Below are 14,450 nucleotides of genomic sequence, written 5' to 3' on the forward strand. Positions count from 1 at the left end.
TTTGCATCTGATTTTAAGTGTTGACAAAAGTTGAATTGTGTGACTGCAGCATTGGCAAAGCTCACTTCTACAGGAGCGTATCTGTGTTCACAGGGTCCTACAGTACATGTTCCCCAAGTCAACCATAACCCACAATAGCCCATGTCATATTCAGCGAACACAGAGGTGGAGAACATCTTTTTCAGGTTTCCATAACGTGCTATAGAGCTGGGGAACATCGGAGCCGGGGAACGTATGACCTTGGGAACAGAGGACCCTGTGAATATAGCATCCCGGGAATTTTGAGGTATAACAACTGGCCTAAAAAAAAAAGATGTCACTGTAGTTTATGCATATATATATTTTTTTTTCTAATTGACTTGAAACACCAGCCTAAAAGTTTCTCTTCAAAAGGATTAAAAATCCTCTCCAAACCCTAAAACACAAGACTTTCTGTCCCTAAAGTGGAGCTCAGGTCCAACACATGTGCATGTCAATGTTAACATAACATTTCAAAAGTGAGACGGGAGGAGAGACGGTGCTGTGTGTTGTGTCAGCTAGCTTAGCAGCCAGTAATAGCCTGGTCATCCCAATGTTTATTTTTAGCCCAGCCAGCTTATAGGCTGGGTAGTTAGCACACTGACTGGCCCACATACACACTGCAATCAGCCCACACCGGTAGCACTTAGTGCAAGACTGCCAGGTAGCTTTCCAATTTTGTTTTCAAAAGAAAACATCTCTGACCTTCAGTCCATTTTCCAATTCCCTCACACCGTTTTATTCTCACCAGATACTGCAGGTTTCAGGCTGACACCGTGCTAAAGCAGCACAAAGCCTCTTTTCAGACATGCGAAGGGTCCCTGGAGCTTTATAAAAACACTACGCTATCGATAATTTGTTATACAGTATTATCAGTTTGGAACAGCAGACTGATGCCGCACGCGCACACACACACACACACACACACACACACACACACACACACACACACACACACACTGTGATTTTAATCTGCAAGGCCTGTTGGTCTGAATCTGTCTAGACAGGACTTGTCAACGTCGTCTCTAGTGTCTCATAAATTTAGACACATTTTTACGTAATCTGCTGACCTAATACACTTTTATTCAGCTAGCACATTAACAAATGATTATAAAACACCTCTCTTGTAAAAAGCTGTGTTAAGTGCTGCACGTCTGATTGTCTGAAGCTGGATGCACTGAGGTTTTGCCTTGGCCTACTTCTGGCCCAGAGACACACTACTCCTGTGTCACCCTGAGCACACAACCACACACAACCACACACACCTCATACCCCATCTGTGCCCCTTCTGACTACAGTACCCCCTACCCGACATCACATTACTGCAACCCCCACCTGCATCCTGTCTTTCTGAGCCAGGGGGCCTGCCCCCCCCCCCCCCACACACACACACTTTAGACAGACTCTGTGTGTGCATTAGTGGATTTGTGTACGTGTGTGTGTGTGTGTGTGTGTGTGTGTGTGTGTGTGTGTGTGTGTGTGTGTGTGTGTGTGTGTGTGTGTGTGTGTGTGTGTGTGTGTGTGTGTGTCCTCCCCCTTATAGCCTCCTGAGGCTTTTATCCACAAGGGAGCAGCAAGCCAAACAGGAGGTAGAAAAAAATACTAGGAGAAAAATAGTGTGCAAACAGTTGATACAGAGCTAGATTATATATATCTCTTGTTTGTGGGAGTGTGTTTCTTCTCTTTTGCCATCGATGTGACCAAACACTGCCTGTCACACTCAACAGGTTTGCCTCTCATTGACATTTGAACAACAAAACAACCCAAAAGCTGCCTCCAAGTCCAGGTTTAAAACTCAGCCAGAACACGCATAAAGCCACTCGGCCCGCCACATCAGCCACCAGAAAGCAGCTAAACACGCATGTCCCAAATAACAAATGGTGTTTTTGTCTCGTAACCCACATTATTGTTATTTATCGCCAGCAGGTATTACGAGGAGCCAAACAAATGATAAGTGCCTGCACAGACTTGTTCAGGATCGCACCAGACCTCAAGATGGTACATTGCGACCCCACCCACACATCTAATGGAATATTCCACTGCAGAGCTGACAAGCACACACGCACATGCTGGATGCTGATAACAACTGGTAAAATTAACAGTACCAAACTGCTTGGCCGGCATCCATGCACACACAATTTGAGCTGTCAACAGGAAAGTAATCCTCCAAAAACAAAACAACCATGTGCAACAAGAGCAGCAGCATTTTGATGAACTTTTTGGCACAGCACTGCTCTCTGTGACGTTTGCAATTAAAAGAGGTGAAGTTGTTATGATGAGTGAAGACTTAGAGAGGTTTTTCTTGACATTTTTCTGACTTCTGTAGCCATACCATGTTCACTAGTGTGTATATTACCATCTTACCACCCACAGTTCCAGCCACCACGGATAAACCACGGTGATGTTCATACTGTGTAGTGAATTTTATGTCATTCTCAGTTATTAGCTAGTGTTGTCGCAACACAAGTCAAACCTGATGAGTGCCAAAACAAATGTGACGTGGCAGGTCACCAACTGCCCTGATTGACGGTCCGCAGCATCATTAGTGAGGAATGTTTGTAGCATGCACAACATGTTGTTACCATCAAACCTGGACCCATTTAGGCTGCAATTAGTCACCAAACAAGACTCAAAGAACTTTAACTGAGAGCAATCTCATAAATATCTAGTAAATACATGTTTATGGACAATATCAAATGACAAATTACAAAACCCACAGACATAATGAAACCAATCGGTGGAGCATTAAATCCAAAGTGCTTTAAAGTAACATGAGTTTTGGGAGGCCACAATAAAACACAAATTTAGACAGACCATCAAAGAGTGCTTCGAAATAGCTCTTTGGACAAAAAGCACACCAACGCCGCAGAACTGGAGCAATACTCGTCTAACCAGTATCAATTTGTGGAATGTTTCAAAGTCTGTTCGTTTGCGTTATAAATCAACTTTTTATGTAAAAAGGATACAGAAGGATCCCATATGAAACGCTCTCTCTTCTGTTGGAGGCAAATCAGCTCAAAAGTGAGCGAGTGTCTGTGTGTGTGTCCATTACTTTGAGTGCAGCATTACTAAAAGTGTTAATGACATTACTGGCACGCAGCCAGTTATCTTCTCTCCTCACTCACCCGGGATACTTGACTACGTCTCTGTGTGCAGACGCTGCAGCCTGTAGATATTCTGTTCACATTCACAGCTGAAGGGATTACTGTAGTCCACTGTTTTCATAATCACTGAAAGTGAAAATATTCACTGACTACATATGGATAGTCAACTCGTTCTCATCCTAGAGGGTTAAATACCACCGTTTTATTGCAGTCCGCTGGTGTCTCAGATGCACAAAGTGCTTTCGGTTTAAGCACCAAAACAACTTGGTTAGTGCAAGCAAAAGATCATGGTTTGGGTTCAAATACGTAGTTTTAACGAGTAACATTTGTACACCACATAAGGTACTTTATGCATGTTGTGTAGGCTAAATATTACATTACATTACATTTAATTTAGCTGACGCTTTTATCCAAAGCGACTTACAATAAGTGCATTTCAACCATGAGGGTACAAAACCCAGAACAACAAGAATCAAGAAAATACAATTTCTTCAAGAAAGCCAAACTACAAAGTGCTATCAGTAAGTGCCATTTTAAGCGCTATTAAAGTTCTACTGTTCAAGGTAAAGTCTGAAGAGGTGTGTTTTTAGTTTGCGGCGGAAGATGTACAGATTTTCTGCTGTCCTGATGTCGTTGGGGAGTTCATTCCACCATTCAGGAGGCAGGACAGCAAACAGTCGTGATTTTGTGGAGTGTTTAGCTCGCAGTGAGGGAGCGACAAGCCGATTGGTAGAAGCAGAGCGGATATGTTTGTTTATTTTCATCACGCAAGTCACTTTGCATACGTTCGATGAGTTAAATACGTTAACAAGATTGGGCTGGGACATTTACTTTCTTAGCTTTCTGTGATAGTAAACAAGAGTATCTGGAGAATTTGAAAAGTGTGTACGACAAAACGAGCAATTATCTTAGACTCTGGAGAACAGTGATAGACATTTTTCTGTTACTTTACACATCAAATATTCCTTCTATTCTTTTGATTTCCCATAATTCATGATCTAAAATTATATATACAGTACTTGAATATATGGATTTTATTCATATGGAACGTTTTTTTTTTTTAAACCATTTGTAAAAAAACAAACAAACATCAAAACTAAATATATCCAATGCACAAATTAAAGAACTCTTCTCCCTTCACATCAAGGACAAGATAAAGTGCAGTTATATGGCATGCGTGAAGCAAACAAATTCACATCAACTCCCTGTATACCATACTCCAACAGTTAAAGGTAAAGTTTACTGTGACACAGCAAACAGTAGAGAGATAAGTGCATGAGAGCTTTGTGTGGTGTGAGCTTCACCCACAAAAACCTAAAGGCAGCCGAGATGCACCAAACAAAACAAACTTGCTGCCAGTCATTTCTGGCATCCAGTCGGCGTTCTGGTGATTGAATTGTAAAGTGGGCATCATTCAGTCCACGGACATTTTCTGCTGGGGATGAGTCAGTGAAGATGGGGAGAATAATTGGATAACACCGCCCAAAAAAAGCAGGCAAAATGACTTTGGAAAACTTTGGAGAGAGAAACTTTAATTCAGAGTTCAGATGTTTCACAGCAGTTCACTGATGGAGGATTAAAGTTAATATTCGGCAGCAGAGCCCAAACAACTCCAAGTGTGGTGATGAGGCCAGATTTGCTCAAGCTATTCATGCTCTCAGAGTTCAGACTTGGCCTGCCCCGAAGGAAAAATGTGACCCTTACCAGAACCTTTGGTACATTTTGTAGTTAAAAACAGCCTTCTCTAACATCACTAACGCTTTTCATGATAATCTTAGAATCCAACCAAGATAATCCAGATCTCCTAATTGGTGGGAAAATGAATAAGTGGCCCAATTAGGACTTCCGGTTTGTGCTCTATTGTGAGACGTTAAGATTTGGTTCACGCTGGTGCTGGCTTCGCTGACCGTGGAGAACGTCATTCCTCACACATGACTATGACCAGATTTATAAACAGGATTTAACACCACAAAATGCAGCTGCAAAACACCGAGTCCAAAGCCAGCTCATTGTTCTGCTCTGAATACAACAGCTACAAGAAGGTGAAAACCTCTGTTATAGGCCTGTTGTTTGCTCTGTGAGCACAGGTGACCTTTAACAGCAAGTTTAACAGTGACAGACGAGACGGGAGAAATAAAAAGACGCCAGTGGAAGACCAACTGATTTGTATTTGACAGAAGAGGTCGGCAACGTGATGCAATATTGGTCAAAGTGGTAAAACCACATTGTGAGCCTCTTTTAACACTACCAGTTTACTCTTTCTTACTGTGACTGATGAGTTTCATGTTCCCATACAGCTTTGACGTCAGCGTTGAAATGCCTTGAAACTGTTAACAAAACAGTCTCACCATGAGGTCCACTTATCAGCTGTACAGGAGCCTTCTATCTTATCACATGATTGTCATCAGCAGATGTCAATTTCCCAGTTGTCGTGGAACTGCAGATGTTCACGTTTCATTGTATCTGATCTCATGTGAGACTGAAAGTTCATTTTTCAGCAGTTTACAACAATGACAACTTTCAACTGCTGAGGAAGATCTATGTGAAAGGATTAAAAGTTCCTGAAAACATACTAAATACACCTTGTGGTGCCACTGTTGTTTTTTTGTATTTTCAATCTAACCTCTAAACTGTTTCCAAAAGTCACTGGTGACAACAAAACTGAAAGGTATCAGAGCCCCCATGGCTTTCTCCTGACTGAAAGGGATGAATAAATAGAACAAAAAGCATACAGTGCATAATATAAAACACCTGGGACAACATTAGAATTGGAAGGGCTGCTAGGAGCTAAGATCTGTAAAAATGGACACAAATAAAGATAAACAAAAATAAGAACCGAGTCAGCAAAAAGACAGAGAGGAGGAGAGCTGACTGGAGTAAAAGCAAACCAAATAGAAAGTCTCTGTTTTTAGAAGACATTGTGTATCATGACAATCTCTCTAGCCACAGACTGGATCTGTGTTATGTGTCCTCTAACTCAAAGCCGGGGCTAAATACAGTACAGCCATCTGATATTGACTTTGATAACACTCCTCCACCACTAGAAAACCAACCAGCCATCCATGCAGCGTTGCTGATAGTCTCCACACACGCACACAACTCTGACATTCAGAAACAAACAGACCCGCCATCCTGCAGAGTCCCTCCATCGACAGATCTACGAGCCTGCCAGCACATCAAAACATGACAACACGAACTCCGTCTTGTTCTTGGACATTAAATGTTAGTTACTTTCTCCTGATCTCTGTAGTCTGAAGAGGAGGGTCAAGAGAAAGCAACTAAAGAAAGCCCAAATTTGGAAGGAGAGCAATTTTTATACCCACCAAGAAAGCAAACATCCCACCAGATTTCACACGAATCACATTAAAATGTTCCTGTTGGGTCCAGAAATGTTTGAAAAACAGACCAGAAGACGGTCGTCTTTTTCCCTCTCAGCTGCTGAGTACTGTTACTCCAAACAACACAACGGCATTTATAGCTGCAACGAGTGTTAGTGTGCGTGTGTGTGTGTGTGTGTGTGTGTGTGTGTGTGTGTGTGTGTGTGTGTGTGTGTGTGTGTGTGTGTGTGTGTGTGTGTGTGTGTGTGCGTGCGTGCGTGCGTGTGTGTAAGATCTGGTGGAGATAAAGCGGGCTATTGAAGGGATGTAAGTGAGACGCCAAACACACGCGCGTAAACACACAGTCTCGCGCTCTGATCATACAGTAGGTGGGAAAACATCCTCGCTCGGCCCTTTCTTTCCCTTCACCTCTCAGGTTTGTGTACAAAAACCTCACACCAGGAGGAAGTGGGTTATCGACACACGGGATCGGGGCTCGGGATACAAAAGGCAGATCGGCCGTTTACGTGTGTTGAGTGCGTGTTTGTTTCTGTGCGAGTGTGTAGAGGACGCAGTGAGGCAAAGATGAGGAGAGAGAGAGAGGAAAACAAAATGTTAGGCAGCGACTGTCACTTTAAACTAAGGGCTGCGTTTCATTTCAAATCACTTTGACTTTCTGCAAAAAAACATCAAATTGCACGCAAGAGCACATTTCCAGCCGATTTCTTTGCAAGGCGAACGGCATACTTCTACTTTTATGACTGTTGCAGTCAACATTTTGAGCTTAAAATCACGTCTCACGGGACTATAAACTGTGGCGCTTGATTGGTCGTATTGTACCGTCCCAAGGATGCCTGAAAAAACAATGCTCACATCAAAGCTTTACATTCTTTCTCAAAAGAATTCACAATATTTGCTTTCGTAGCGGTGCTGGTGGACTGCGTTTTACCTTCGGACTCAGCCAGGCCAGATGTTTCCACCCCGTTTCCAGTTGTTATGCTATGCTAAGCTAACTAGCAGCTGAGAGTAGCTTCATGTTTAGCACATGTATAGAGATTGGTATTGATATTCTGAAGCGAGTTTGTGAGTGTACTCACCAAAAGTCAAACTCTTTGTGGAGTTTTTGTCCAAATGCTGGATAACTTTTCTAAAATGTAGCCCAGCAATTTTTCACTTAAATAGACACATTTTTGCGTGACTACATATTTACTTAATGTATGTCTTTAACATGTAGGTTTGTCATTGAGGGTTTATTGGATGGCTCCGACAGTTGCCAACAAGAAAAATAATGAGGGTGGTGTTGAGGTTCAGCGATAAGCGCTGAAAATCTCTTTGTAGTGGGGCATCTTCTCGTTTCTGAGGATCCTGCGATTGACTCTACTCCTACTATGGCTCTCAAGCTACTTCAGGAGGTGTGGAAAGCATTAAACAAACGTATCTGGATTCAGAGAAAGTGTGACGGTGTCGGGCCACATCGCCCAAGTCAGTTTAGAATATATAATCTGACTGACTTTAAAAAGGTGAGTGTATGTTTGAGCCACAGTTTTAAACACCGAGACAACATTTTATGGAGTGAGCGTTACACACAAAAGTCTCATATTTCAATTCCAAACCTCAGTCTCGTCTATCCAAGTTTGTGTTTGGTTGAAAGGTTGTACCAAGTGACTATATGATCTTTTTCATAACTTGTGACGAAAGGTAGAATACTTAGGTATCATATTGTGTTGATGGAAAAATAATCCAGTTCTTCATGCAAAGCTTCAAATATTTGTATGGACGATGCTGATAAAAAATATTTCTGTGAGAATATAATGCATAACGTCTTTGCAAATGTATGTTTGTGGTCAAGAATTGTGAGCGTTCATGTGACTGTCTGCGCGTGATCACTCGGGTCTGGCTCGGTTTGTGTGTGTGTGTGTGTGTGTGTGTGTGTGTGTGTGTGTGTGTGTGTGTGTGTGTGTGTGTGTGTGTGTGTGTGTAGGTAATAACCTGATGCTGACACAGCAGCAGTCGACAGTCAGCAAACATTTCATCAAGAGGAAGCCTATTGCTTTCACTTCTGCTGAACCGGCCGCTCTTCAGCGAGCAAAGTGAAACCCTAAACTGAATCCCAGCTAAAAACGAAAAGCCTGACGCAGGTTTTTAAACAAGGAAGTGTGCCTCGCGTGGATGTCTGTGTGCGTTTGTGTGCATGTGTGTCAGTGCAGATGCTGTCAGGTCGACCCACACCGTGACCACACACGTCCAACCGAGGCATCGCACTGCAAATCTATTCAGCATTGTTCTGTTGCTGGTCGTGGTTTTGAGCTGAATAAAAACATGTTAGACTTGAAGCAACACAGGGAGAACATCTGTGGGCCATTTACATCGTTCTTTGGGACTTTTGCTGTGTTTTTGAGCTGATTTATGTGACCAAAAAGCAAAGGAACACACACAAGGAGGACTTTAAGGTGCAGTGATGACAGTGTGTGGTGTGTGTGTGTGTGTGTGTGTGTGTGTGTGTGTGTGTGTGTGTGTGTGTGTGTGTGTGTGTGTGTGTGTGTGTGTGTGTGTGTGTGTGTGTGTGTGTGTGTGTGACTCACCAAAAGGCCATGAAAGCTTCATAAATGTCGTTGAGACGTCGTCTTTTGGTCCAGGCTACAATCTTAAGCCTTGCAGTCGTACCTGAACACACACACATACAGCGAAGAGTTAAGACCCAACAAATCAACACAGTGTAAAGACACGCACACTACGTCAGCTCATACAGAACATTAAATCAATACAGGACCCGAATATGCACATGCGCTCTTACTCGCTTATGCACAAAAACACAAAAATAAATCATCAGCCGTCAATAAACCAGAAAACATGCTGCTGTACCGATATCCTCTCTAGTCTCCGATATTACTCCTCCTGTGCAACAATAATTTGGAGCAGCAGCAGCATTTAGAGGCAGATGTTTCCATAAATGTACAAATGTATGCATAAAATTGTAAACTCCCACAATGTATCTGACATCAAACACACATTAAAAAAAAAAGGTTACTGTCATCAAAGGTAACTCGCTTGAGAACATTTTCAGGCAGAAGGAGGAGCTTTAACAGTGACATTTATTTCACCAGGGCCAGTATGACAATTGTTTCTGGATTAATCAATTAGTCGTTTAAATCTCTTAAACTTTTCCCAAGCCTGAGATGTTTTGAATGACAAACAGTTTAAGACCCAAAGAAATCAGAAAACACTCAATTAAAAGGAGGCTGCAGCCACAGATTCTTTGCTTAAGACACAACTTTAATGAACAATTGCTTTATAAAATATTTTCACTCAACTAAATCTAATTTTTGATATTTTGATATTCCAAAATGGAAAAAATACAACTGATGATTTTTCAAAACACACCAGCAGCCTCTGATAATGAACACACTAAAAAAAAATAGGCATCACCTTTCTCATATTCTTTTTATTTGTAACTGGCAAACCCTGCGGCTCCAAATCCAAACCGACCGGCAGCTCGTTTGTTTTGATCCTCCCACGGCCACCGGTGTGGTATTCACTACAGTAAACTGCTGTAGATCCTGGGTAATTACAAGGACAGAAGTGATGCAGGAAGATTATTCAACTGCAAATCTCCTCAATGTCCAAACTGCAAACAGTTACTTGTTCTGTTTTGAAAACCATCTTCACCTACTTTACATTTAAACGCCATCCAGAAATCCTGGTGATACTTTATAATTAGCGCAGCCTCATTATGCAACTGAACCTCTCCCCAGCTGTCTGCACCTCCAGCCTCTCTGCTCCTCTTGTTTTTGACACAGGCCTACAGAAACTAATGTAAATGCCTCCCCCTCCTCCCCATCCTCCTCCTCCTCCTCCTCCTCCTCTCTCTGCAGCAGCAACCTGAGATGCTGTGTACTCCGCCAGCCGCAGCCGACTAACAGCAGCAAGAAAATGTTGAATATACGTGCCCTCTGGTCGCTGGTGTTTTACCCGGGCCTGCGCTCACCTCTCCGGGATGTGTCAGCCGCTGGCTTCCGTGGTTTTGTCCGCTGAGCGGTCGGACAGTCGCTCGGCTCTGCTGCAGCTTTTGTTGCATAGGTTGTCCGCTGCTCCTGAAACTGAAGCCCGGGCTTTAAATACGCCTTTAAAGGAATATCTGTCGGAAGAAGAGACGTAACACTGGTTTCCGCCGACGTCACGGCTGATTTGCATAAAGAGGCGGAGCCCTGGCGTTGGTTTACGAAGCAGCAGGGAGGCTGAATCTTTAAAGGAGAATACAATCAAAAAATATTCAGCTGTTATGAGCTAATTTATTTGAGTGTACCCATTTTATGCTATTACACTGCTACATTTCATCAAATACCTTTACTCAAATACAATAATCATAATAATATAATAATACATTTTATTTGTATAGAACCTTTCACAGATGTAATTTTTTTTAATTAAAATAAAAATGCATGATAACAGAACAAATTAAAAACCAGACATCACATTAATAAGAGAGAATAGAGTTAAAATACAGAATAAAGCAAAACGCATTTTAAGGACGCAGTATGTAAGGGAGCTTCAGGAGTAGCTAGTTAAAGGCTAAAGTACAGAGATATGTTTTATCTGTCTTTTAAAAGTATTTTCTGAGCTAGTGTTCCACATCTTTGGAACATCACCGATAAAAGCTGCAACCCGGATTTTCTTTCGGCTGTTGCTGGAAACATCAGCCATCAGATGTCCGCAATGTTTTTTAAGGCACAGAGTTAACCAGAGTTAGTAATGTAACTTGGTCCATTAAGGGCTAAGAATGAGGACCTTAAAATATGTTTATTTGACAGCAGTTGTAGCTGTTAGTAACTTCTCATTCAGATTATAATTCTGTTGGGATCACATTTCAGATGTTTACGAGTTGTCAACAGCTCCACCAGGGAGACATTTTCCCTTTAAACTTCTCACATGGTTTCATTTCAATAAATCCAAGAATCTAAAAATCAAAAGATTAGAGGGGGAAAAAAATCCAAAATCCAGATTAATTGTGTATCATAATTTTCCTCTGAACTTTGCTTTTTCTTCTTTCGTCTCCCACTAATCATCTGACGACCTCTCAGGTTTATCTGTTGTCCGTGTTTGTTTAATTGGATTTAAGGTAGTTCCAACAATAGCTCCACCTGCAGCAGCTACAACAGCAACATGTTGTTTACACACTGATGACTCACTACTAATAATCTCATTTTATATGTTATAAAGTATCAGTTAGAGGGATCAGACCAGTACTTTTATTTACAGTAAATAACCTACTTTAACTACATTTCTAAAGAATACATAAAGAATTCTTATTTTCACTTAACTAGGATTTTACATGCAGGATTTTTACTTGTAATGGAGTATTTTTTCATTGCATTATTAGTACTTCAGTAATGATCCGAGTACTTCCTTCAATTCTGCTGATGTGATTAATTTAATGTGAGCTGTCATTTGTCTTACCCCGTAGCAGGTGGGGCTTTTCTTTGATCCTGTTACGCTGTCAAAACACAACTGTTATCGGCAGTAAATCTATATGCATTTGTCAAGAACACTTCAGCAGGACAAATCTGTGTTGCGGGGATTTAACTTGTTCATGTCAAAGTGATGTACAGTCGCACTGGTGAAATGGCATTAATCTCTGCTATGTCTGAAAAGATAAGTGAGGAGATATCATATATTTTTCTTGCTGTCAACAAATCCCTTGAAAAATGTTTAACCAATAATGAGTTGACGTAAAGAGACAACCACCTTGTAACTTTGTTTTGTGTTGTATAAACACACACATTTTGGTGCTGCTAGAGCAGAAAATGTGTATTAATCTGTCTTAAAATAGTTGAGAACAAATCTGCTATTCACAGTTTGCATCTGTTAGGATGTCACTGAGACAGTTTTAAAACAAAAATTTTGCTTGTCTCATAAGAAAATGTTCACATTGATCTTTCAAGTTTGAAGTGGATAGGCCTCAGTTGGCAAAAGATGATGTTGTGTAACTCAATCCGCACATATACACAGTTCTGATGAAGCAGCTCAGCGAAGGTTTTGAGTGTTACATTCTTCATAAATAATTCAAAAAAAGTTTTCCCTGAAGTCTAACTTAGACTTTTACTTATTCAGTAATAAATTAAATGTAGAACATTTTTAACCAAATTTGCAGTCGCTATAAAGATTTACATCTTCAGTCGGAAGAAAGGCTCCGAGTCAAAGTTAGAGTTGGAGAATCAGAAAGTAGAACAGTACCGCTGTTTTTTGTGATTTCATGGCATTTACTCACAGTAAGAAAAATAACGCTTGTCTTATATATTAATGACATAACGCATTTCAGGTCAATGGATGCCACTCCGCTGACAAGCACAACACATGCTGTGTTTTGTTGGGTTCTTTTTTAAATTATTTTAGGCCCCATAAAGAGTCAGAATTGGAACAAAGACACACGTCTGCAGTGGCTGCTGCAGCGCTACTGAAGTAAAGAGGAACTTCTTATGCGTCTCAGTAAACCCTAGACTGCTGAGATTTCAAGTCAGGTTTTAAGTTGCAACACAAAGTGCAATTGTGTGTTTTCTTTCTAATGAAGTGCTCACTTCCCCTATGTCAAAGTTTATGGATTAAAGGAACACAGAAAACAACCCATCTTCTACTGCAGCTCAGGCATGAGTGGACCCGCCTGGTGAGGGATTAACAGGTGCTTATGGCTTTATGTTACAAAACAATGTCCGGTACACAGACACACACAAGCATTAGCACGGATACAACTGCACACAACTATACTGTACATCCACATGCCCAGTACTCCAAGCACTAGGGGAGGATTTACAGTGAGGCCTTGATGTGAAAACACTTTGGTCAACTCCACAGGGAGGTCGAGCTCAGAGCAGCAGCCCTGCAGGGATTCGGTGTTGCTCAAGGACACTTGAGCAGGACTCAGTCTGTCCAAGCATTGTTGTGTCTTTCACCCGGCAGCCGAAGCTGGGAACCAGCAGTCAAATAGCTTTTTTGTTTTCTGCAGAGTTAAATCGTAGACCTAAAATCATTAATCGAGTCATTGACAAGTCAATGAAAATAACTGCAGCTGCATGGATTTTTCAAACACAAATACTGCATATTTTTTGTTCTATATTGTTAACTATGAGGATTTGCTGCTATTCTTAATCACCTATAAATACAAAATATAAATATTTTTGAGGTTTTGGGCAAATACAGTTCAAGTTTGAGCTTTCAAGATGCCATCCCGGGCTTTTAAAAATGATGGCGGTCATTTTCACATTTTGTAGACAAAACATTTGTTCGCCAACAAAAAACAGAATTAGCAGACTAATTGATATTTAATTCTAAATTTAATTATATTAATGCTGTTGGCTAAAATCTCTGAAACTGGACTTCAACTGTCATCTGCAGCGTTAAACCCACTGAAACGTCTCTTGGTATCAAGCAGCGCCCTCTTCTGATGAACTTTGGGAACTGCACAAAAACAGGGAGGAGTTGAACACGAGACAATCCTTTGCGTACAGTATGTAGTTCTGGAATTGGCTTGTAATCCCTTAAAGTAAAATCTCCCCAAGACATCATTATAAGAGTGTTGACTGTTTTGTAGTTTGATTTAAATAATTTTGTTGTGAGGTACATTTTTCAACTGAGCATTAGAAAAAGATTTATATAGTTTTGTCTGGCATACATAGTCTTGTGTTTGCAATCCTAGGAGCCACCTGGGTTCTCGTATAGAGAACTGAAAATAAAGACAAACTCAAAGTTTCCTTTAAAAAAATGTAATGACTGTTGGTTAAAAAAAAAAAAAAAAATCTTGTTAACATACAGTTTAACATGAAATCTTACAAAATTCGATGAAAGAAAATACAAATACATACAAATGGGGAGTTGTTGCATTGTCAACAGTTTAGTTTAGAGAGGAAATACATGTTCATGTTCCCCAGTTATATACAGTGTATAAATACAATAATAAAAGATAAATTGAACCTTTGACTGAACCTCTGTTGACATCTTCTCCAAAACGTAAAAGTAGTTC

The 14,450-nt window shown here is 40.9% G+C and overlaps 1 protein-coding gene across 2 annotated transcripts in view; it reads right to left on the reverse strand.

The window, feature by feature from the left end:
- The window catches only part of LOC138618547 (solute carrier family 45 member 4-like), a 52,704-nt gene extending 42,136 nt beyond the window's left edge, over positions 1 to 10,568 (reverse strand). Inside the window, exons 1-2 of one of the 2 annotated variants that reach the window (XM_069694356.1) lie at positions 10,425 to 10,568; positions 9,022 to 9,103 (exon numbers count right to left, since the gene is read on the reverse strand). The gene's annotated coding sequence lies outside the window, so the exon portion shown is untranslated. Of the gene's footprint in view, positions 1 to 9,021; positions 9,104 to 10,386 lie in introns of both variants that reach the window. The other variant, XM_069694365.1, reaches the window with a different exon arrangement.
- Positions 10,569 to 14,450: the final 3,882 nt, after the last annotated feature.

This window comes from Brachyistius frenatus, unplaced genomic scaffold, assembly GCF_029030835.1.
Source record: "Brachyistius frenatus isolate BFR_SWC_R1_liver_20210118 unplaced genomic scaffold, ASM2903083v1 Contig_2, whole genome shotgun sequence".
Classification (NCBI taxonomy): Eukaryota; Metazoa; Chordata; class Actinopteri; family Embiotocidae; genus Brachyistius; species Brachyistius frenatus.